Source organism: Marmota marmota, unplaced genomic scaffold (assembly GCF_001458135.2).
Source record: "Marmota marmota marmota unplaced genomic scaffold, marMar, whole genome shotgun sequence".
NCBI lineage: Eukaryota > Metazoa > Chordata > Mammalia > Rodentia > Sciuridae > Marmota > Marmota marmota.
Window position 1 is genome coordinate 17,115,540 of NW_026000005.1, and position 23,307 is coordinate 17,138,846.

The window sequence follows — 23,307 nt, forward strand, 5'->3', positions numbered from 1 at the left end:
TGATGGACATTATTTTCCAAAGTACATGTATGAAGACACAAATTGGTGTGAATATACTTTGTATACAACCAGAAATATTAAAAAATGTGCTCTATATGTGAAATAAGAATTGTAATGCACTCTGTTGTCATATATAAATTTAAAAAAAAGAAAGAAAGAAGTAAAAGAAGGAGGAGGAGAAGAAGAAGAAGAAACTTCACTCATAAAAGAAAATATAAAATAAATAGAATTAAAACATTTTCAACTTCAACAGTAATCAAAAATAAGTAATTTAACAAATACTTTTAAGCATTTTTTTAACATAAGAAATTAGCAAAGGTTTAAGCTTGATACTTGTAAGAGTGAGATGAAATGTTACTCTAATACATTTCTGGAGATAGCATAAATTGGAGATAATTTTGGACCTATTATTTTCTCTTAAAAGAATGTATCCTGAGAATAGTGTAATTTAAAGTGTTTTCTTTAGAATGTCTTTTTGTACCTTGCAATAGAAGGGCCTCTTTAACAAAAAAACAAACAAACAAAAAGCTATAAAGAATAACAATTTATAGATAAGTGAAGCATTGTGAAAAGAAAAAGAAAAAAATGTATACCTGTGTCAAATGTAATAATAGAACAATAATAATAAATACTTATAATAAAAATCAATATTTTGTTAGGCAAAAAACAAACACAAGCCTATATATATATATCCATCCTGAGGAGATCATTTATTTTTAGAAAAAAGTTCGAGGCACCAAGATGTCATTATATTTCAGAACTCTTGATTAAGAGAAACTCAACTCAAATGGATTAAGCTATAAGAGGGAAATTATATGTTCATATGAAAAACCATGGAAAGCTGAATTTAGAGCAGATCACAGGGTTGAATGGGTGCAAGAATTCCACAGGACTGACTCAGTCTTTCTATTCTTTCTTAATCTCTCTCCTACACACACACACACACACACACACAACTCCTCATTCCTCATTATCTAAGATGTATCAGATTCATTCTATTCTCTCAGTCCCAGAAAAAAAAAAAGGGTGTACAGTAACTATTAGATACTGAAATATTGTCTTTTCAGGCAGTAATGAGAATTTAAAAGGAGTTCACATGTAGTCTCTCCACATGTTGGAGAACAAGGTAGTCACAGTTCATGGGTCGAATCCTTACAGTTTGTATTCCAAAAGGAACAGGACTGCCTTACTTAGCCTGGGTAACCCATCACTGGATCTTTCAAACCAAAGTTAGGTCAGAAAAGATAAATAAGGACATTTCATACTGCTTAAGGGAACCATACATCAAAAAGACATAACAATCATAAATATCTATGCCCCAAACAATGGAGCATCTACATATATCATATATCAAACAAACCCTCCTCAATTTCAAGAAGTAAATAGATCACAACATAATAATACTGAGTGACTTTAACACACCTCTCTCAACATTTATAGATCTTCCAAACAAAAACTAATCAAAGAAACTATATAACTCAATAATACAATCAATGATTTAGACTTAACAAACATAGATAGAGTATTGCATCCATCATCAAATGAGTACACCTTCTTCTCAGCATTACATGGATAATTCTCTAAAATAAACTATATATTATGCCAGAAAGCAACTCTCAGCAAATACAAAAAAAAATAGAGATACTACCCTCTATTTTATCAGATCATAATGGAATGAAACTAGAAATCAATGATAAAATAAAAAATAGAAGCTGCACCAACACCTGGAGACTGAATAATATGATATTGAATGAACAATGGATAGCAGAAGACTTTAGGGAGGAGATAAAAAAAATTCTTACAGGTAAATGGGAACACTGACACAACATATCAAAATCTCTGGGGCGCTATGAAGACAGTGCTAAGAGGAAGGTTCATGCATTGAGCTCATTCATTAAAAGAATAAAAAGCAAAAAAAAAAGACCTAACATTATATCTCAAGCCCTAGAAAAAGAAAAATCAACACCAGAAATAATTAAAATCAAAGCTGAAATCAATGAAATTGAAAAAAAAATTGACCAAACAAAAAGTTAGTTCTTTGAAAAAATAAATAAAATTGATAGACACTTAGCTACGCTAACAAAGAGAAGGAGAGCGAAAAACTCAAAGTACTAAAATTTATTATGAAAAAGGAAATATCATGATGGACACTACTGAAATACAGAAGATGATTAGAAACTATTTTGAAAATCATACTCCAATAAAATAGAAAATCTTGATGACACCGACAAATTTCTAGAAACATATGATGTACCTTAACTGAATCAGGAGGACATACACAATTTAAAAAGATCAATTTCAAACAAGGAAACAGAAGATGCCATCAAAAGCCTACCAACCAAGAGAAGCCCAGACCCAGATGGATTCTCAGCCAATGACTTTCAAAGAAGAACGAATACCAATACTCCTCAAATTATTCCATGAAATGGAAAAGGAGGGAACCCTTCCAAACTCATTTTATGAGGCTAGCATCACCCTGATACCAGACAAAGACACATCAAGGAAAGAAACTTCAGACCAATATCCCTGATGAACATAGATGCAAAAATTCTCAATAGAATCCTGGCCAATCATATACAAAAACATATTTAAAAGATAGTGCACCCAGATCAAGTGGGGTTCATCCCAGGGATGCAAGTTTGGTTCAACATACAGAAATCAATAAATGTAATTCATCACATCAATAGACTTAAAGACAAGAATCATATGATTATCTCAATAGATGGTAAAAAAGCATTCAATAAAATACATCACCTCTTCATGTCCAAAACACTAGAAAAACTAGGAATAGTAGGATCGTATCTCAACATTGTAAAAGCTATCTATGCTAAGCCAAAGGCCAACATCAATCTAAATGGAGAAAAATTGGAAGCATTCCCTCTAAAAACTGCAGCAAGACAGGGATGCCCTCTTTCACCACTTCTATTCAACATAGTTCTTGAAATTCTATCCAGAGCAATCAAATAGACAAAAGAAAGTGAGGGGATACACATAGGAAAAGAAGAACTCAAACTATCACTATTTGCCCACAACACGATTCTATATTAAGAAGATCCAAAAAATTCCGTCAGAAAACTTCTAGAACTAATAAATGAATTCAGCAAAGTAGCAGGATATAAATCAATACCCATAAGTCAAATGCATTTCTATACATAAGTGATTAATCCACTGAAAGAGAAATTAGGTAAACTACTCCATTCAAAATAGCCTCAAAAAATATAAAATATGTGGGAATCAATCTAACAAAAGAGGTGAAAGACTTCTACAATAAAAACTATAGAACTATAAAGGAGGAAATTGAAGAAGACCTTAGAAGATGGAAAGATCTCCCATGCTCTTGGATAGGTAGAGTCAATATTGTCAAAATGGCCATACTAACAAAACTGTTACATAGGTTTAATGCAATTCCTATTAAAATCCCAATGATATACTTCATAGACCTAGAAAAAGCAATCATCAAATTCATTTGGAAAAATAAGAGACCCAGAATAGCCAAAGCAATCCTTAGCAAGAAAAGTGAAGCAGGGGGCATCACAATACCAGACCTTAAACTATATTATAGAGCAATAGTAATAGAAAAAGCATGGTATTGGCACCAAAATAGACTGGTAGACCAATGGTACAGAATAGAAGACACAGAGACCAACCCACATAAATACAGTCATCTCATACTAGACAAAGTTGCCAAAAATATACATAGGAGAAAGAATAGCCTCTTCAACAAATGGTGCTAGGGAAACTGGAAACCCATATGTAGCAAAATGAAATTAAACCTCTATCTCTCACCATGCACAAAACTCAACTCAAAGTGGATCAAGGACCTAGGAATTCGACCCTGCACCTAATAGGAAAAAAAGAAGGCCCAAATCTTCATTATGTTGGATTAGGCCATGACTTCCTTAACAAGACTCCTAAAGCACAAGAAATAAAATCAAGAATCAATATATGGAATGGATTCAGACTAAAAATCTTTTCAGCAAAAGAAACAATCATTGAGGTGAAAAGAGAGAATACAGTTATGAGAGCAAATTTTTACCACATGCACATCAGACAGAGCACTAATCTCCAGGATATATAAAGAAATCAAAATCTTAATACCATAAAAATAAACAACCCAGTCAATAAATGGGCTAAGGAACTGAACAGACACTTCTCAAAAAAAGATATACAAGCAATCAACAAATACATAAAAAAAATGTTCAAACATCTTTAGTAATTAGAGAAATGCAAATCAAAACTACTCTTAGATTTCACCTCACCCCAGTCAGAATGACAGTTATCAAGAATACGAGCAATAATAAATGTTGGAGAGGATGTGGGGAAAAAGGTACACTTATACATTGCTGGTAAGACTGCAAATTGGTACAACCACTTTGGAAAGCAGTGTGGAGATTCCTAGGAAAACTTGGAATGGAACCACCATTTGACCCAGCTATCCCACCCCTTGGTCTATACCCAAAGGACCTAAAATCAGCATACCATCGTGACACAGCCACATCAATGTTTATAGCAGCTGAATTCACAGTAGCTAAAGTGTGGAAGCAATCTAGAAGCCCTTCAATAGATGAATGGATGGATAAAGAAACTGTGGTATATATACACATGGAATATTACTCAGCATTAAAATAGTATAAAATTATGGCATTTGCAGGTAAACAGATGGAGTTGGAGAATATTATGCTAAGTGAAGTAAGTCAATCCCAAAAAACTAAAGGCTGAATGTTTTCACTGATTAGTGGATGCTGATCTATGATTGGGGGTGGCAGAGTGGGGAGCATGAGAAGAAGGGAGGAAATTTGGAATGGGCAAATGGGGGTTGGGTGGGGAGGATTTCCTACAGAGGTAGGAAAGATGGTGGAATGAGATGGACATTATTACCCTAGGTACATATATGATTGCTCAAATGGTGAATCTCTACATCGTGTACAACCAGGGAACTGAAATGTTGCATTCAATTTGTGTACAATGAATTGAAATGCATTCTACTGTCATGTATAACTAAATAGAACAAACAAATAAAAAATAATAGTAGATTAAAAAAGAAGAAGAAGAAGAGGAAATCCTAACTCTCAAAGTGATGCTGTTTAGAAGGGAAGCCCCTACAAAGTGATTACATCAGAAGGAGAGGGAACCCGCAAGAATGGAATTAGCACCCTTATAAAAGAGACCCCAAAGTCAGATATTGTGTGTGGCACACACCTGTAATACTGTGGCTTGGGAGGCTGAGGCAAGAGGATCATGAGTTCAAAGACAGCCTCAGCAACTTAGCGAGGCTCCAAACAACTTAGCAAGACCCTGTCTCAAAATAAAATATTAAGGGGCTGGGGATGTGGCTCAAGCGGTAGCGCGCTTGCCTGGCATGCGTGTGGCCCGGGTTCGATCCTCAGCACCACATACAAAGATGTTGTGTCTGCTGAAAACTAAAAAATAAATAAATATTAAAATTCTCTCTCTCTCTCTCTCTCTCTCTCTCTCTCTCTCTTTAAAAAAATTAAAATAAAATAAAATAAAATATTAAAAAAGGGGCTATAGCTCAGAGGTTAAGAGGTTAAGTGCCCCCTGGGTTCAATCCCCAGTACCAATAAATACATATATACATACATACATAAAAAGAGACCCCAGAGAGCCACCTAGCTTTCTTTCCAACAAGTGAAGATTTAACAAGAAGACTGCAGCCCACAACCCAGAAGACAGACCTCAAACATCCTAGAACCCTCCTCTCAGACTTTCAGCCTCCAAAACTCTAAGAAATAAATTTCTATTGTTTATAGCTAACCGGCTATGGAACTTTGTTTCAGCAAATCAAACTGACTAAGAAAACATCACTTCTACAAAGGGTCTACTACACAGAAAGCCAAGAGATACAGTAATGCAGTTAAAGAAAGAAACACATTGTACACTTTTAGGCATGAACTTCAGAACCAGTCCATGCTACTTGGGTATGCTGTGAAAGAACAATTCAATAAACCCTATAATTATCTTGTGAATAGCACAATTATATTGTATTATGTGTTGTATGTGTTAATGTGTTAATTGCTCATTACAGGCTGGCCTGGAACTTGAGATCCTCCTGCCTCAGCCTCCCAAGTAGCTAAGATTACAAGCATGTGCCACCATACCCAACTCATTTTTTTTAATAAGCAGGGTTAACTAAGATCTTTCAAGTTCTGAGCCATTCTGATCTGTATTCCAACATTATATCTCTAGAGATGAACTTTGTAGGTCTCTACACTGCTCAGTTATGTGTTAATTAATTAACAAATGAAAGAAAATTGTACTAAAGTTAGCCAAGTACCTACTCTTTGTAAGATACTGAGAAAAACTGAAGAAATAAAAGACAAACCCAGAATTGGGTGAAGTGTTGTCCAAAGGAAGAGAATTCAAGCAATGACATTACAATGAGTTTAGAGAAGTGGACAGAAAAATAAGGAAATACGCCCACACAGTAAATTTTTTAAAGTTTTTCCAGATAAGGGGACTTTTATTCATTCAGAGTAACAGCTTTGAGTTATTAAGGGATTTTTTTTCACACATAAATATTGCAATGCGTGCCAAGGGATGTGGTGTAAAGATGGATTATAAAAAAGTTAAATTAGAGAGAATCAGCAGAGCCAAGATTGGGCTCTTTTCAGAGACTAAAATAAAATAGACAAAAACTCTTACAAATTGGTAAGGAAATAAAAAAGAGAGAGCATAAACAAACAATACTAAGAGTAAAGAGAGAACATTGCTATGGATACAGCAAAGATTTTTAAGAATAAGAGAATACTAAGAACAAATTTTTGGCATTAAATCTGATAGATTGCAATAGATTGAATATTTGTGTCCCCACACATTTCACAGATTGAAATTGAATCCTCAACTTGACGGTGTGATTAGATCCTGAGGATGGAGCCCTCACAGATGGCATTAGTGCCCTCATTAACCAGACACCCAGCTCCCTGGCCCCTTCCTTTGTGTGAAGACACAGTGAAAGATAGTCGATAGTCGTCTGTGAACCAGAAAGTAGGCCTTTACCACACATGGGGATTGAGGTGCCAGCACCTCAATCCCCAGCCCCCAGACTGTAAAAAATAAATTTCTGTTGTTTATAAGCCACACAGTCCACAGTACTCTGGTATAGCAGCCCAAATCTATGTCTTAAGACAATAGAAGAAGTGGATAATTGACTAGGGGGGAAAAAGTCATCAAAACTAATTCAATAAGAAAATAAGTTAGCATGTATATAACTGGAATTAGACTGTCAAAAGACAAAATTACAACAATTTATTTTAAAAACTTAATTGGCTTTATTTTCAATTCTAGAATTGGGCAACACTTCATTCCATAAAATAGACTAAGTGCTCCAATGAGCTGAGCAGAGGTTGTTTATAGACAGTAAAGAGCTGAAGAAAGCAAAAACAAAAAAGTGGAAAAGCAGACGGATCATTTTAAAGTCGCTTTCCTTGTAAGACAGAGACAGAGACAAAACAGAAAAATAAGTGATGGGTTAACAATCCAGTTCCCTTTTCTGTGTAAGGATTAAGACAGAGGAAACTTCACTATCATGCCAATTAAAATTGGCCTGTTAGAGAAATTTGGTTGTTATCTCTCTGATCCTGATTTCTCAGAAACTCAGATAAACAGCTTAGTTTCAGCTGGGTGATATGGACCTTTAGCTTGAGAGACTTCATTTTCATTTTTAACTGGCTTTTAGGCCTTAGGCAGGAACTTAGCCCAAAACAATGGCCTCCTCTAATTTTTATTTAAGAAGGCAGAGAAAGTAGACATAATCCCAAATAATTCAGAGCCAGTTTAGGGCAAATGACAGAAAAGGCATGCAGGGATTCCTTAAGTAGCAAGACAACACTTCTACCCCTGTTTCTCCAATTACCTGTCCATAATGTATAAAGCAAAGACTGCTGTGTTTAGGAATGACTGAGGCAGATTTTTCCCTCACTTGGATGTCTTATTGACCTGCAAGTTTTCCTAAAAATTCTACAATAACATTACCCTTGTGGGCCTCTACTGTAAGAATTTTGTGCGTTCTAACTAGCGTAAACAATTATGCCTGTGGTTTCTAACATTTTTGGTACGCAGGATATTTTTGAATACTTGTAACACATTTGAAAGAAATGACAGTCCTCAGATAATACTAAACAAATTAGTAATACTTACGATTATACTTACTTTTACTGATTATAAAAGTAGCCGCAGATGTGATTGTCACCCTTCAGCACCATGTTTGAGAGATCCCTATTTCTGCTTAACCACACTCTAGCACTTAGTTTTAAGGTCAAGATCTCACATCTCACATCCAACCATCACAAGCCCTTTCTCAGTCCCACCTTACATTTTTCATACACCTCTTACGTCTTATCATAGCAAGCTCCACACCACTGGACATTGTGTTCCACAAGCCTTCAGCCCATTTCTACTGATAGACATCCTATGAATATACGAGTACTGAATCCCAGGAAGAATTACTGTTACATATGAGTCAGAATCTAACAACAACTTTGCGACCCCCTGTGAGGTTGTAATATGTGTTAGGAAGGAATACAAAAACCAGCACTTCAAACCTGGCCTACACAGATATTACTGCTTATAACAATTTTGATAGACTTACCTAGGTATTTAAATAATAAATATATTTTCAATTTACCTTGTTAGTTAGCTCATTTAAATGTAAATGTTAAACTGATAATAGTATATGTAACATGAGGATATGGTATAAATCGTGAAGGTGATAAATGAGTGACTGAAGTTTAGAACACTGGTTTATTTAATTCACTCAATTTCATCAGCAGAAAGCAAGATCCAAAAGGGAAGGGACACTTTTTAAGACTGTGCTGTATTGTAAATGATCTTGTTATGCTCGAATTCGGGACCCCCAAAAGACTACCAGAGACCAAGATGGATGTAAACAGCAAAGAGGTGTTTATTGCGAACTAGCTCGGTCCTCCGTGCACACACACAGCAACTGGTGACGCTGGCTGAGAGGCCCCGAGCCCAGGGTTTGCAGCAGTTTTATACATTCTTTGGAGAAGGCAGGGACCTCACATACATCATAGCATCTCTTAGCAAATCATCACACACCGCGGAAAAATCAAATAACAACTCTAAAACATGATTAGCACATTCCCTGGCGGGAATAAGTTGGGTAGGGGTGATTGGTTTCTACAAGAGGGGGATTCGTTTGAACTGATTGGTTTAAGCCAAGAGGGGGTGTACGTGCTGAACTACATGGTTTCCCAACACGTTATCAACCACCATAAACTACTGGGAGGGTCATCTGGCATCCCAGGTATTTCCCTGTCTCATGCTGATTGGTGGCTGCTAGGGGGTTGCTATGGATCCCCACCTAGCCTGACTGAGTCAGGGACACCTGGCGCAGCAGATCTCTCCTGTTATTTGTAAATAAACAACTTAGCAGGGTGGGAATGTGCCTAGGAGTGCTCTGTGGGTCTTTCCAAGGACAAAGGTGATGTCCCCTCCTTGGACAGGCTTTGCTCTGAGGTAGAGGCTGGTTTTTCAATCTCATGTAATGTCACCTATATTCTAAGCTGGGAAAGGGAAACGTGGTTAAATCCTGTCTTCATTTGTTTTCTCCTTTTTTAATATTTATTTTTTAGTTGTAAGATTTTATTTATTTATTTATATGTGGTGCTGAGGATCAAACCCAGGGCCTCACACATGGTAGGCAAGCGCTCTACCTCTGAGCCACAACTCAGCCCTTCATTTGTTTTCTTTTGCTGTAACAGAACTGAAGCCAGAATTAAAGACAGGCAGATAGGCAAGGGTTAGATCCAGAGAATAGAGGCCAGTTTGAGTCTGGGAAGTTGGAAACCACCTCCTGAGAGATTGAAATGTTAATGCCATCAGAGCCTTTCCTCCACCCTTATCAAGAAAACCTCCCCTGCTCCAACCAGTTGCTAAGGTAACCTGTCCCAGGGATTGTCCCTACCTACCAGGAGTTATTTTATTTATTTTTTTTTTAATATTTATTTTTTAGTTCTCGGCGGACACAACATCTTTGTTTGTATGTGGTGCTGAGGATCGAACCCGGGCCGCACGCATGCCAGGCGAGCGCGCTACCGCTTGAGCCACATCCCCAGCCCCCTATCAGGAGTTATAAAAGTTGCTAATGCACCCTGGGCTCCCCCCGTTTCTGCCCAGATCACTCCACCTTGGCCTCTACTGTCCATCTGCGTCTCCCTTTTGGCCATCCCACCAGAGCATCTCCTGGGCCTAGTCACCTAGGCAGGAAGGAGACCGATAAGGGGGAAGAATGCAAGAAAACAAAGGAAAATTTAGATGTATAAAAGACACAGATTACTCTCACTTCTTGGGAAACCAGGATACCAGCTATGGCCCCCTTCTCCCTCCTGGGAGAAGCCTATGTTACCCATTTTTAAATAAACCCTTTTTATATGCTTGCCTCTGTGGGTTTCTCTAATGTTATACTTCAACATGGTAGGAAGCAGAACTCATCAATGATAACTGGCAGCATCAGAACAACTGAGATTGGGTAGTTTATAAAGAAAAGAGTTTTATTTTGTCTCATGGTTATGAAAGACATTGCACCAGCATCTTCTCGGCTCCTTGTGCGTACCTTGCTGCCAAAAGCAGAAGAGCAATCATGCAGAAAAGAAGTAAGAGAGAACCAAGGAAGTCAAACTCACACCACAACAACCTGCTCTTGGGGTAACTGCTCTGGTCCCTCAAGAATGAGAAATTATTCATGTGAGAAAGACATTAATGCATTCCTGTCCCCCATGACCCATTCACCTCTCATTAGGCCCCACCTACCAACACCATTACACTGTGGAGTTAAACCTCAGCATGAGTTTTCATTCACACCATTACACACTCATTTTATAACTGAAATAACTGAGACTTGGGAGAAAGCTAAATAACATGCAATGTCATTCTGGCAATTACACAGCTCTCTCAGTTTTGAACTAGGTGCCAAAATCCAGGCAGAAGACATTAATAGTGAGCATCCCCAGACCATCTTCCACCTGCTCCAGCTCCTTCCCCGGTGCCACTTTCCTTCCAAAGAAAACAAAGGGGTCATGGGGACATTATCAGAGGGTAGAGGCCTACAAAATGAAGATTTCCAAAAATAACTCATAATTCTGCCTGAGGCTGATGACGTTTGGAAAAATGCAATTCTCTACTATGCAGAATTATGATGTATAGAAAAAAAAAAAGTCCCTAAAGCAGCTCTTTCTTTATTTTTTAAAGGTTTTAGTGTGGCAGGCTTCTTTTTTTTTTTTAAGAGAGAGAGAGAGAATTTTAATATTTATTTTTTAGTTTTCGGTGGACACAACATCTCTGTTTGTATGTGGTGCTGAGGATCGAACCCCAGGCCACACGCATGCCAGGCAAGCGTGCTACCGCTTGAGCCACATCCCCTGCCCACTCTTTCTTAAATTTAGCCCAAGGATATTTAATCTCTATTTTCCCAGGCTATTCTGCTTTAGTTGTTCAAGGGTAGTTCTCTGTATAATATTGGAGTTTTCAGCTATTGAGAAACCAGACTCTACCTCAGAGCAAAGCCTGTCCATGGAAGGGGGCGTGACCCTTGTCCTTGGAAAGACCCACAGAGCACTCCTAGGCACATACCCACCCTACTGAGTTGTTTATCTACAAATAACTGGAGAGATCTGCAGAGCCAGGTGTCCCTGACTCAGTCAGGCTAGGTGAGGACCCATAGCAACCCCTTAGCAACCACCAATTAGCATGAGACAGGGAAAATACCTAGGATGCCAGATGACCCTCCCAGTAGTTTATGGTGGTTGATAACATATTGGGAAACCATGTAGTACAGCATGTACACCCCTCGTGGCTTAAACCAATCAGTTCAAACTGTTACCGCTGTTGACCGGTGAGGAGTCCTTGCTTCCCCAATGTTGAAGAATAACACCAGAGAAGCACGCCGAGGCAAGGTCAGAGTAGAAATTAGAAGTTTGTTAAAGGACAGCAGAAAAGACTTCTCCGGGAGGAAGAAGGGGACCCAAGAGGTGGAATCCGTGGAAGTGCAGTTGTGTCCCCTTTTTATAGTTCTTTCAGTGATGGAATGTAGGTTGGAAGGCCTGAGGGGTGGGACACAGGTGGGCCAAATAAGTAATCTGGGCAGGAAGGACTTCATTAATATTTCTTTGGGATGGGCTATCTTCAAATCTGCGGGGGCTGTTCATTAACATTTCTTTGGGATGGACTTTGGGCCTAGGGCTTTTCTCGGGACTTCATTAACATTCCATGAGTTGTCCTGCGTTTCCCGGAATTCATTCAACATGGCCTCCATTTTAGATCTTACTCGATATTAGACCCGATTTACCTAACTACACTGACTACCTAATTTTAAATCTGGCTTCAAAACGAATCCCCCTCTTGTACTAACCAATCACCCCTACCCAACTTGTTCCTGCCAGTGAATGTGCTAATCATGTTTTAGAGTTGTTATTTGATTTTCCCGCGGTGTGTGAGTGTGTGATGATTTGCTAAGAGATGCTATGATGTATGTGAAGTCCCTGCCTTCCCCAAAGAGTGTATAAAACTGCTGCAAACCCTGAGCTCGGGGCCTCTCAGTGTCACCAGTTGCTGTGTACGTGCGGAGGACTGAGATAGCTCGCAATAAACACCTCTTTGCTGCTTACATCGATCCTGGTCTCTGGTGGTCTTTTGGGGGTCCCGAATTCGAGCATAACACTATTAAGAAGGAAGCCCATAAGAGCTGTGAGTGGCAATGCAGAACTGGTAAACATTGCAGAGGAGACAGAGTGAAATACCAGTAGTGTCCTCCATATTCATATAGGACTGACTTTTCTTCCCATATGAATGATCAACTGAGAAACCTGAATAAACCTTCTAATTTTGCTTGCTTTTAGTTACTTGTTGTTTCTATCACCAATATTAGAATTCATACAGCTGAGCAGTATTCTCCCGTTAGCTATGTAACAACACCTCTAATGTATAGGTCACAACAGTAACTATTGTCTAATTTCTTTTTCAGGAATTTAGAAGCAGCTCAAACTGGTTGAAACTACCAGCACTTCACTTGGGCCAGCACAAGCATTCACTAGGTGAACTTTTGACATCAGAGAGCCAAAACTCCACCCTCAAAGCATACTATAAATTCCCTGTTTTCTGAACATTCATCCCATGAAGAGTCATGAAGTTTAGTTACATATGTACAGACAAATTGCCTTTCCCTTCCTTACCATTATTCCATCTTTCCTCATGCTTCAGATCATTATTTTTTTCTTCATCCCATAAATATCCTTAATCTCTGTCTTCTGGGAGGCAGATGTACAACTAGCTGTCCTGTCTCCAAATGACTGGCCGCCTCATGAATAAACATTTTGTTTTGTTGTTGTTGTTGTTATTGTTTTTGCAAAACCCCTCATTTTAGTAACTAGTGTATTCAGGCCTGGTTGGTAACAATATTAATCGATTCTAGATGCACATTTTTTCAAATTTAAAATCTTCAATTACAATCACTGTTGGCCAGAGAGTAATCACAATAGTTGTCCCTGCCCGTGCCCATGTGAACTCAGTTGTAATTGCTAACATTATTGTCACCTCTTTTAATGACAAGCATTACTGATACCATACACATTTCCATCCCTATTTTTAATATCTCCAAAATGATTACACTATCATTCAACATCAATGTGAAAAGTTTTGAATAGAAACAGCACAACAGGATTCCACCTCTTGGTGAAGCCAGATTTAAAGATAGGTAGTCAGTGTAGTTAGGTAAATCGGGTCTAATATCGAGTAAAATCCAAAATGAAGGCAATGTTGAGAATGAAGTCCGGGAAAAGCAGAACAACTCTTGGAATGTTAATGTCCCCAAGGCCCAGAGCCCATCCCAAAGAAGTGTTAATGAAACAGCTCCCAGCAAACTTGAAGATGCTGACCCAAAAGTCTTTCCAGCCCAGATTACTTCTTTGGCCCACCTGTGCCCCACACTTAACATAACAAAGGACAGGAATGTGACAGGAATGCCAGAAAGATAAAAGAAGACCTTAGCTATAAAAAGGGGAGACAACAGCCCTTCCACAGATTCCACCTCTTGGGTCCCCTTCTTCCTCTGGGAGAAGTCTTTTCTGCTGTCCTTTAATAAAGCTTCTACTTTCCACTCTAAACTTGCCTTGGTGTGCTTCTCTGGTGTTATACTTCAACATTGGGGAAGCAAGGGCTCGTCACTGGTAAACAACAGTAACACATGGTTCCCTTCTTCCTCCGGAAGAAGTCTTTTCTACTGTCCTTTAATAAAATTTCTACCTACCACTCTAAATTTGCCTCGGCGTGCTTCTCTGGTGTTATACTTCAGCTTTGGGGAGCAAGGACTCGTCACCGGTAAGCAGTGGTAACAGATTGGAGGTTCCCCACCAAGATCTACACTGAGACCACCCATCACTCAAATGTCCCTCCAGCCTGCGACTTCTCAATCAGACTTCTATCATGGACCACTCGATAGACCTGATTTTTAAAAAGGGGGACTCCAAAACTGCTTGCTCAACACCACCCCCTTTCAGCTTGAAGAAGCCAGAACGGTCATCGCTCCCTTTCCTTACAGCAGTAAGGAGTTCCCAAAATTAGAGGGGGGAATGAAGCCAGATTTAAAAATAGGTAGTTAGTGTAGTTAGGTAAATCAGGTCTAATATCGAGTAAAATCAAGAAGGAAGGCCATATTGAGAATGGAGTCCAGGAAAAGGGGAATTGAAAATGTCCCCAAGGCTCAGAGCCCATCCCAAGGAAATGTTAATGAAGCAGCTCCCAGCAAACAAGGAGATGCTGATCCAAAAGCCCTTCTTGCCCAGATAACTCCTTCAGCCCACCTGTCCTCCACCCTTTCAGCCTTCCCACCTACATTCCATCACTGCAAGATAACAGAACAGAGGACAGGAATGCCAGAAATCTGAAAGTAGACCTTAGCTATAACAGAAGGAAGACCTCCCCCTTCCATGGATTCCACCTCTTGGGTTCCCTTCTTCCTCCAGGGAGAAGTCTTTTCTACCGTCCTTTAATAAAGCTTCTACCTTCCACTCTTAAAAAGAAGAAGAAGAAAAAGAAAAAAACAGCACAACAGAGGATGGAAGCAACGGTAGATGTGAATCTGCTATTAGAGACACAAAATTTCCTCTTAGGAGGAATGAGCATATTTACATATTTTTAGCAGAGCAATAAACCAAATATAGACTTTCTTTTCTTTTCTTTTTCAAATACAGCCTTTCTAGAACCTAAGAAAGGAAGATGCCCTGTCTGATACAGTGGAGTATGCCTACAATCCCAAGTACTGGGGAAGTTGAGGCAGGAGAATCACAAATTCCAGGCCCGCTTGGGCTACTTAGCAAGACCCTGTCTCAAAATAAAAAATGAAAAGGGCTTAGGATGTAGCTCAGTGATAGAGCACCCCTGAGCTCAATCTTCAGTTCCAGAATAATAATAATAGAAAAGAATGAATGAAAAGAAGGAAGAAATGTTGATACCACAAGTAAAGGATTCTGTTAGTGTGAAATGTGCACAAGGATTGCGTATCATGGCAATTGAAGGCAGGAGAAATTGACAAATTTGTCAGAACAGATGAAAGAAATTTCAGAGTCACAAGAGGCTGGTACGATTGATTCAAATAAGACACAAGTCACTGTTACTGTGTCGCAGTTTAGTTGGCAGGCTTTTTCTGTCCTCCTGAAATAAAGTGGTGCATGTTGTAGTCAATGATCTCTTAGACCGGATGGAATTCCCCCCAATTCTAAATGCCATAGTCTGTGCCCTGGAGCTGCCAGTGCTGAGCAGGATGTGAGGGAGCAGAGCCAGGAAGAGGAAATTGGGAAAAGCTAGGCCTGATGCGTGCCACTCTGGATGGAAATGAGATCAGCTTAGAACTGATGGGACCGGAAACCTTTCACTTCTGAAAAAGCAGCTAGAGATGAAACATGACAAAGCTGCAACTTGTAGAACTGCTCTGGCCTCTGCCCTGTGCTCACCAGGGATTTCCCTCTATTCAGGATTGAAATTTAAAGACTTAATAACTTCCACTGCCTGAACACAAGGCCCTAGAAGGGTTGCTGGTGCCCCTGCTGGGCCAGGTATGGCCCCACTGATGCATGGGACATTCCAGGGGCCCCTGAGGAAGACAGCAAGAGCAGCAAGTGGGGAAAGGCTAAAGACAACAGATAGCGTGTAAACATTTTAATATTTAGAAAATCATTGTGGCTACATTGGTGTTAGCCAGGTGAATATCAGCCCTGCTTTCTTGTACAACATAGAAATTAACAGGCTGTACAGTCTCACATGGGCCCCTGCTGGATGACCTTAAGGAAGCCATTTAACTTCTTTTGTTTGTTTGTTTGTTTAAGAAAAGTTTTACTAATGTGTTAATATTTCAGCAAAGTTATTGCAATGGGTTTAAAAAGCAGACACACTATAAGAGGCTATAAAGTAACAAAGTTTTATACAATTAAAATATTACACAGACCTATGGGATTTATTGAATAACTACCACATCCAGAAAAGAAATTACATCTGAAAGGTTAAATCCAGTATTAGCACCTACAATATCTCTGAAAGTAAAACTTTTAACTGCTTCATTCCCTCCTAATATATTTCTTAACTTTCTCCCAAATACAGTGCTCTCAAACCCAGAAAAGAATGAGGGGCAGGCATAAGAAACCCAAACACTAGGAACATACAGACAAAAGAGCTAGAAGTACTGATTCAGACTTAAGAGTTTAACTTGGAAGTCAATTAACTTATTTGAAACCAATTATAAGATTTCTGTGCATTGAATACTGTAAGAGGCTGTATGAGGAATCCATAAATCATAAAGTTGCCAGTAGGGTTAAAAATTAGCAATATACAGTATTATGCCTATCAAACTTTTTTCTCATAAGTTATATTTATAACAAAACTATAATTAAAATATTTACTATACTTGCTTATTACACATTCAGGGACACAGCAGGGACATATGTGTTTGATGGTTTAGCATCCACTTTATTGTGCTTACTTATTTGTGTAATGAACAAGCAACACATACCACATCTTTCCAACATTCAAGATAATGCAATAATAACATAAAAATCTCCAAAGAAAATAACTGGAAATTTAATTAGATATAACTGCTATAGTAAAACAAATAACATTATACAGTATTTTTTCAGTGAGCTTCGGTTTGAAAACTGAACAACAGAAATCAATCTCAAAATTTGAATCATGGCAAAACTGGTAGTTCTTTGAAATCTGGGAAATGCATCAGCATAACCACAGACATAGTCTATCCCTCATCTGGAAAAAAGCCATTTATTAATTTGGGGGAATAAGACTGAACATTCACTAATATAAACTCGTTGAAGTCTAAAGCCGCCTGGAAAACTGGCCCAAGGAATGAATAGATTTCATGGTACTGGTGGCAAGTAAGAAATAAATAAAACTTTGCATTGCGCTGACCAATTGCATATTTTATAATCACTTTGAATAAAAAAATGTGAAATGCTTCATTGTGTTTTCTCAGAAACGAATCAAAAGATTTCAGAATCCTACACAATTTAAAGACACAAAGTGGATGCTGAGCGACTAGAGGTCACTCCAGGTGTGGAATTTTAGAAAGTTAGTGCTTGGAGTAAATGGCACCGTGGCTCTGACAGCAGATACAAAGGAATGATGCTCTGGAGAAGAGGTAGGGACACTCTGTGATCAGCCAGTGGGTAGATGAGGGTCCCTTGCCGCAGTCTGGCTGGGCACAAATGCCGCAGTCTGGCTGGGCACACAATCACGAGCCACCACACAGCTTGTAGATTCAAACAGCAACTCTTTATTCCCGAACTCACACCAGCCGTCTACAATCACGTTCTGGGGAAATCCACGTTCTCTGCCCAAATCCACGTTCACTGGGCTTCTATCTCCCAAAGAATACTGTCTGAATCCCGTGAGAACTCAAGGGGAACTCAGGCAGCAGGATACGCCCTATTCCCAGCAGGAATAATCTTAAACCTTAAACCTGGAACCTAAACTGGGAACGCCCTAAACACGATTATTTTAAACCAGGAACACCCTAATCCGCCTTGGTCCTTGAGCAAGGTCACCTACATTCAATGTCACTGCAACATGGGGTACGCTGGCAAGGAAATTGTCATACCTACTTGGCTAATGGCTCCCAGCAGTCCCTGCTGGATGTGGGATCTTTAATTTTATGGTTTATCTTCCACTGCTCATGCCTCTGTCTTCATAAATGGTAATTTCAAGTCCTCTTTCAATAGGGTCTGTCAGGAGGAGGCCTTGGGGAGTATATATCTTCTCATTCTGTTCTTGAATATACTTGGAGACTTTCTTCAGAACCTGAAGCAATGCCTATATCACTCCCATTTCCAGCTTTCAAAGAATCTGAGCTTCTCATAATGAGTTTCCATACATAAGAAGATGGTCTATGCTGTTAAACAAGCCAAACAGCCTTCAAGATACGATTGGCCCCCAAGCTTCTCTGCTTCTGCATAAAGGTTATTTAGAGTTCCCACTGTCTCTTCAAACTGTTGCCTATCAATCCGGTTCTCCAGCTCCGCGGGGAACTTGGTCTGGAACTGGCAGAGTGTACCACTGCTGTAGTCTCGTTGAATGAATACCTTCCCGGACACCTGCGCCTGCTGTGGCCTCATGGTGAGGACAGGACTGGCCAAGCTGCCTCTCCTGCCCTCCAGCTGCTGTCGCGCCGCCTTCTCAGTCACTCGCCATTTAACTTCTTATAGTCTCAACTTTTCATTTGTATAAGGGAGGGAGGGGGTGTAAAACTTATTATGTAGATTTCTTCCAACTAAATGAGATAAGATGGGTATAATACTTAAGCATGGGGCCAAGCACATGGTTAGTGCTCCACAAACCCAACTTACTAGGATAGTTATCTGGTTTTCATGCAGGAGGGAGCCCAGCAATTTGTCCATGCACTAGCAATGACTCACTTTGCATGGGCTGTGTTGAAGATATGGGTTTTAGGGTTTGACGGTCAATAACCATTAAAAGACAATCACAAGGAGAAATTCTGATTTCAATTGAGATTCTAGTCCTTATGTTCTTTGAATCAGCTTAGGGTTACTTTTTCCATCTTCCAAAACTGTTGGAAGAGTGGTACTAAATTGACCATTCTAGGTGGGTTGAAATGTTCTTTATTAAAAAACAAACAAGCCCCAGGACAATATGGGAGACAGCTATGTATTCTGGCAAGTTGCCTTTCCATTAAGCACACATGACACAGTCAGCTCACCACGGCAAAGCAGTTGACCTTTCTGGCCCCAATTACTCAAAGCACAGCAAAGACTTTGGGGGAAAAAATCATCACAATTTACAGCTAATGGTGAGCTAAGCACTGCCCATGTCTTTAAAATATTCCTCCGCATCCTATAATAATGCTTATTAGTACTGTTTTTCACTATTACACATTCTATTACAGTTAATATGTTTGTAATTACACCTTTGTGCTTTTATGTCTAATTTCTTTAGAAATCCTTAGAATGCCTAGAATATGTGATATATTGACTTTTTTAAATGAACATATGTTGGCTTTCAGAGAGTTATTATCAATTTAAAATTTTAATAATAGTGTATGAAAATATCTTTCCTCATATTTTCATCAACCTGAATCTTTACCAATCTGGTAGATGTAAATGTTATCTTATTATTTCAATCTTCATTTCTCCAGTTACTCATTATTTAAGCACCTTTTTTAATAGACACATAAAATTGTACATATTTATGAGGTACATGTGATATTTTGATACATGTATACATTGTGTGATGTTTAAATTAGGGTTAATCAAGCATATTTTGCTGTTAACTACATAGAATTCTCACTCAGAAATTTCTCTTGGAACTCTCTGTTCATTTTTCTAAAGACATCTGGCAATTTTATTTAAGTTATAAGTGTTCCTTAAAATGTAGATAAAAATAAATACAATTAAACATTAATAATAAATAGAAATACAAATGGAGAACTCCAAATCATAGAGAGAGGGACACTAAAGTTTTGACTATTATAATCTTGCCTGGTAGAAATAAGTTAGTCATTCTTATGCTTTTGTTTCAAATACATTGCTTAAAGTAAATTCTAGATAATTTTTTTTTACTAGTCAAGGAGACCACAATATTTTGATCACTACTTTCAGAATCAAAGTAAATGCCAAAGCTATTTGTAATTAACCTTTGCTCCTCTGAACAGACCTAGGAGTGAGCACATAGGCCCTGCCTTTGATATAACAACCTGGAGTGAGAGCCCCTGCAAAGGGCAGGCCTTACTGGTGTTGCTGGGATGGGCTTGTGAAAAGGAAGAGACCTGACACTGTAGAAGAACTGGGCCCTGGTCAGGTAACTCCTACAATACACAACTTGCTTTATAGCAGCAGTACTTTTTAAAAATATGCATATGTACTATTCTGACATAAATAAGATTTGAGAGGAGTTGAATATACAATTTCTCCATCCCCTTATTTATCTGACTAATGTGAAGGAACCATCTATAGTAGGAAGGCTATCTTTTTGTCTGTCATGTATGTTACAAATATTTCCCCCGAGTGGGATGCCTCTTCATTTTGTTGTGGATTTCTCTCACTGTAGAGATGTTTTAAATTTATGTATGAAAAATTATGATAAGGGCTGAGACTGTAGTTCAGTGGTAAAGTGCTTGCCTAGCACACGTAAGGCACTGGGTTTGATCCTTAGCATCACATAAAAATAAACAAATAAGGGCTGAGATTATAGCTCAGAAGGTAGAGCCCTTGCCCAGTACATGTGAGGCACTGGGTTCCATCAGCACCACATACAAATAAATAAATAAAATAGAGATATTGTATCCATCTACAATTAAAAAGAATTTTTTAAAAATAAATAAACAAAGGCACCTTGTCCATATACAACTATGAAAATTTTTTAAATAAATAAATAACTTTTAAAAAGAAAAAATATGGTAAGAATTTATATGTACCTACATTTGTTCAAGTTTTCTTTTGTGCCCTTTAGTAAATGTTCACACTGAAGCTCGAACGTTTCTTCATGTGGCATTTGTACTTTCCTTGTTTTGTTGATTCCTAAGGGTATACTCTTTATCAGTAAAGTTTCATTATCCTTCTAGTTTTCTACAAAATATTTAAAAACCATGAAGAGATATTACATTTCATCAAACATTTTCCGGCAACTATCAGGATGACATGGTTTTTCTCCTTTGATCTAATAATGAATTCCATTGATGAGGTCAAGTCACGGAGTTTAGATTCATCATTTCATTGGGATGTCGCCAAAGTGATGTGTGAGTCAGCCCTCTGAAGTTTTAAAAGCTCTCCTACTCTTTTCCTCCTGCCTGTTGTACATTCTTTCAGATATCTTTTCTTGAAATAGACCAGCTTTTCCAACACAGAAAATTTAATGAGGCAGTTTACCCACACCCCACAATCCCTCATCCTCCAAACTCTCGCTACCACCAGCTCACACAATGGTCAGTGGAAGTTTCTCCAGCTCCAGAAACTCACTCATTGCTTATTTAGAAATCAGGAAGATTCAAAAGGGTCTCGAGTCTCTGGAACCATCAGTAGAATGTGGCATACATTAACTTTTCTTGCAGCACTCTTTCCCTCCTGCTTAGTGTTTAAGTTCAACTAACTCCAGCTTCATTAAGCTCCCCAGCCTGGCTCCATGGTTCTCCGCCCCAGTGCACCTTAGAATCACCTGGAGAGCTTCTAACATACCAACACCCCATGCTATCCCCAGAGATTCCCATTTAATTTCTATGGTATAAAAGGAAAACATGGGGTGGCTCAAGTTTGCCTCTTTTGCCTTCTCTCTTCTCAATTCCTCCACAATTTTATCCCCCCCCCCTCAGCTGGCTTGATTGACCCCCAAAATGCTCGCTATTATTGTTCATCATTTAAGTCCCTTTTCCACCAACCAGACCCATCTCTCACCACCCTCAATTGTCACCTCCCCATGGAGTAGTGCACTCCACCCTCTGTGAACTTTGACCTCTCTACTGACCCTGTACATCACTTTGAACACACTAATCTCCTTACTAACAAGCCTATCCTCCATACTTCACATGACTCACCTTCCAAAACTCAGCTCAGATGTTCCTTCACTAGATGGCCTTTTGGTGACATTACACCCCTCCCCTCCTGCAGTGGGGCAACCACCCTATTCTGCACTGTAGTAGCACTTTATATTCTCTATCCAGAACTTATCACAGGGAATAGTAATGTCGCTTACTTATCCTTCTCACCGCCTTAATTGGCAATTCTGAGGGTACTGGTATCCTCAGCATCCCATGCATGCCTGGTGCAGAAGTGCTCAATAAATATTTCATGAATGAAACTGAGTGTTGGTGTTTTATTTTTCTCCCATGACTTCCTTCTTTGGTTGGGGAGCTTACGTTGGCTCCCAACTGCATTGAGTGCAAGCATCCCTGCCTGGTTTTCAGTGCGCAGGGGGGCCATCCAACCCTATTTCCCCGCCTCTCCAGACTTGCACACACACTTCCTCAATTAAAGAATCTGTTTTTCATGAGGATTATCCACCCTCCTCATTCCTGCCTCTCACCCATTCTCCACCTTGCATTGTGATCCTTGTAGTCAGCATTCAAGGACACACTTGAGGTCTTCTTTCTATGTGAAATTGTCCATGATGACTCTTTTGAAGATGTTTGTATAGTGTTTAGACAAAACTATTTCTAAGATAATCTGATTTCAAATATTTGGTTAAAAAATAGATTTATTTTCTGATGTTTTGTTTGTAAACTTACTATATTCACTTGGCCTCCTTGTACTCTAAGTTTTACACACAATTAGAAAATTTTTTAAATTTTTTTCCTATTTTTACTTTTTAAATATATCAGATACCAAAAATATATAACTTCTAGTTTACTTATTGCTTAATGGGTTGTCAGGACTTTCTGTATTCTGTATTGTAAAATTTCTGTATTGTAAAACTCTGTATTCCCTAGAGGGAATTTATTTTCCTTCTACATTCTGTTATTGCTCCATAAAACTCTTAAGATTAATGTTAAGCACATATAATCAACAATAACTGTAATTCTTTTTTTAAATAATGTTTTTGTACTTTTTAATACAGTTATTTTATTTATTTTTATGTGGCACTGAGGATCCAACCCGGTGCCTCGCACATGCTAGGCAAGCGCTCTGCCACTGAGCTACAACCACAGCCCAATAATCGTTATTCTTATTAATTAATTTTAGGCAGTGAAAACATTTTTCTTTTTTGGAGGAGATACCAGGGATTGAACTCAGGGGCACTCAATCACTGAGCCACATCCCCAGCCCTATT

General features: G+C 38.7%; 1 long non-coding RNA gene and 1 pseudogene across 1 annotated transcript; one reads left to right on the forward strand and one right to left on the reverse strand.

The window, feature by feature from the left end:
• The first annotated feature begins 9,210 nt into the window (after nt 1-9,210).
• On the forward strand, nt 9,211-18,567 carry LOC125618346. The gene is made up of 3 exons (XR_007349637.1): nt 9,211-9,240; nt 14,341-14,345; nt 18,445-18,567. It is a non-coding gene; the product is annotated as an uncharacterized LOC125618346 (long non-coding RNA).
• On the reverse strand, nt 18,193-18,647 carry LOC125618345 (annotated as a pseudogene).
• Nucleotides 18,648-23,307: the final 4,660 nt, after the last annotated feature.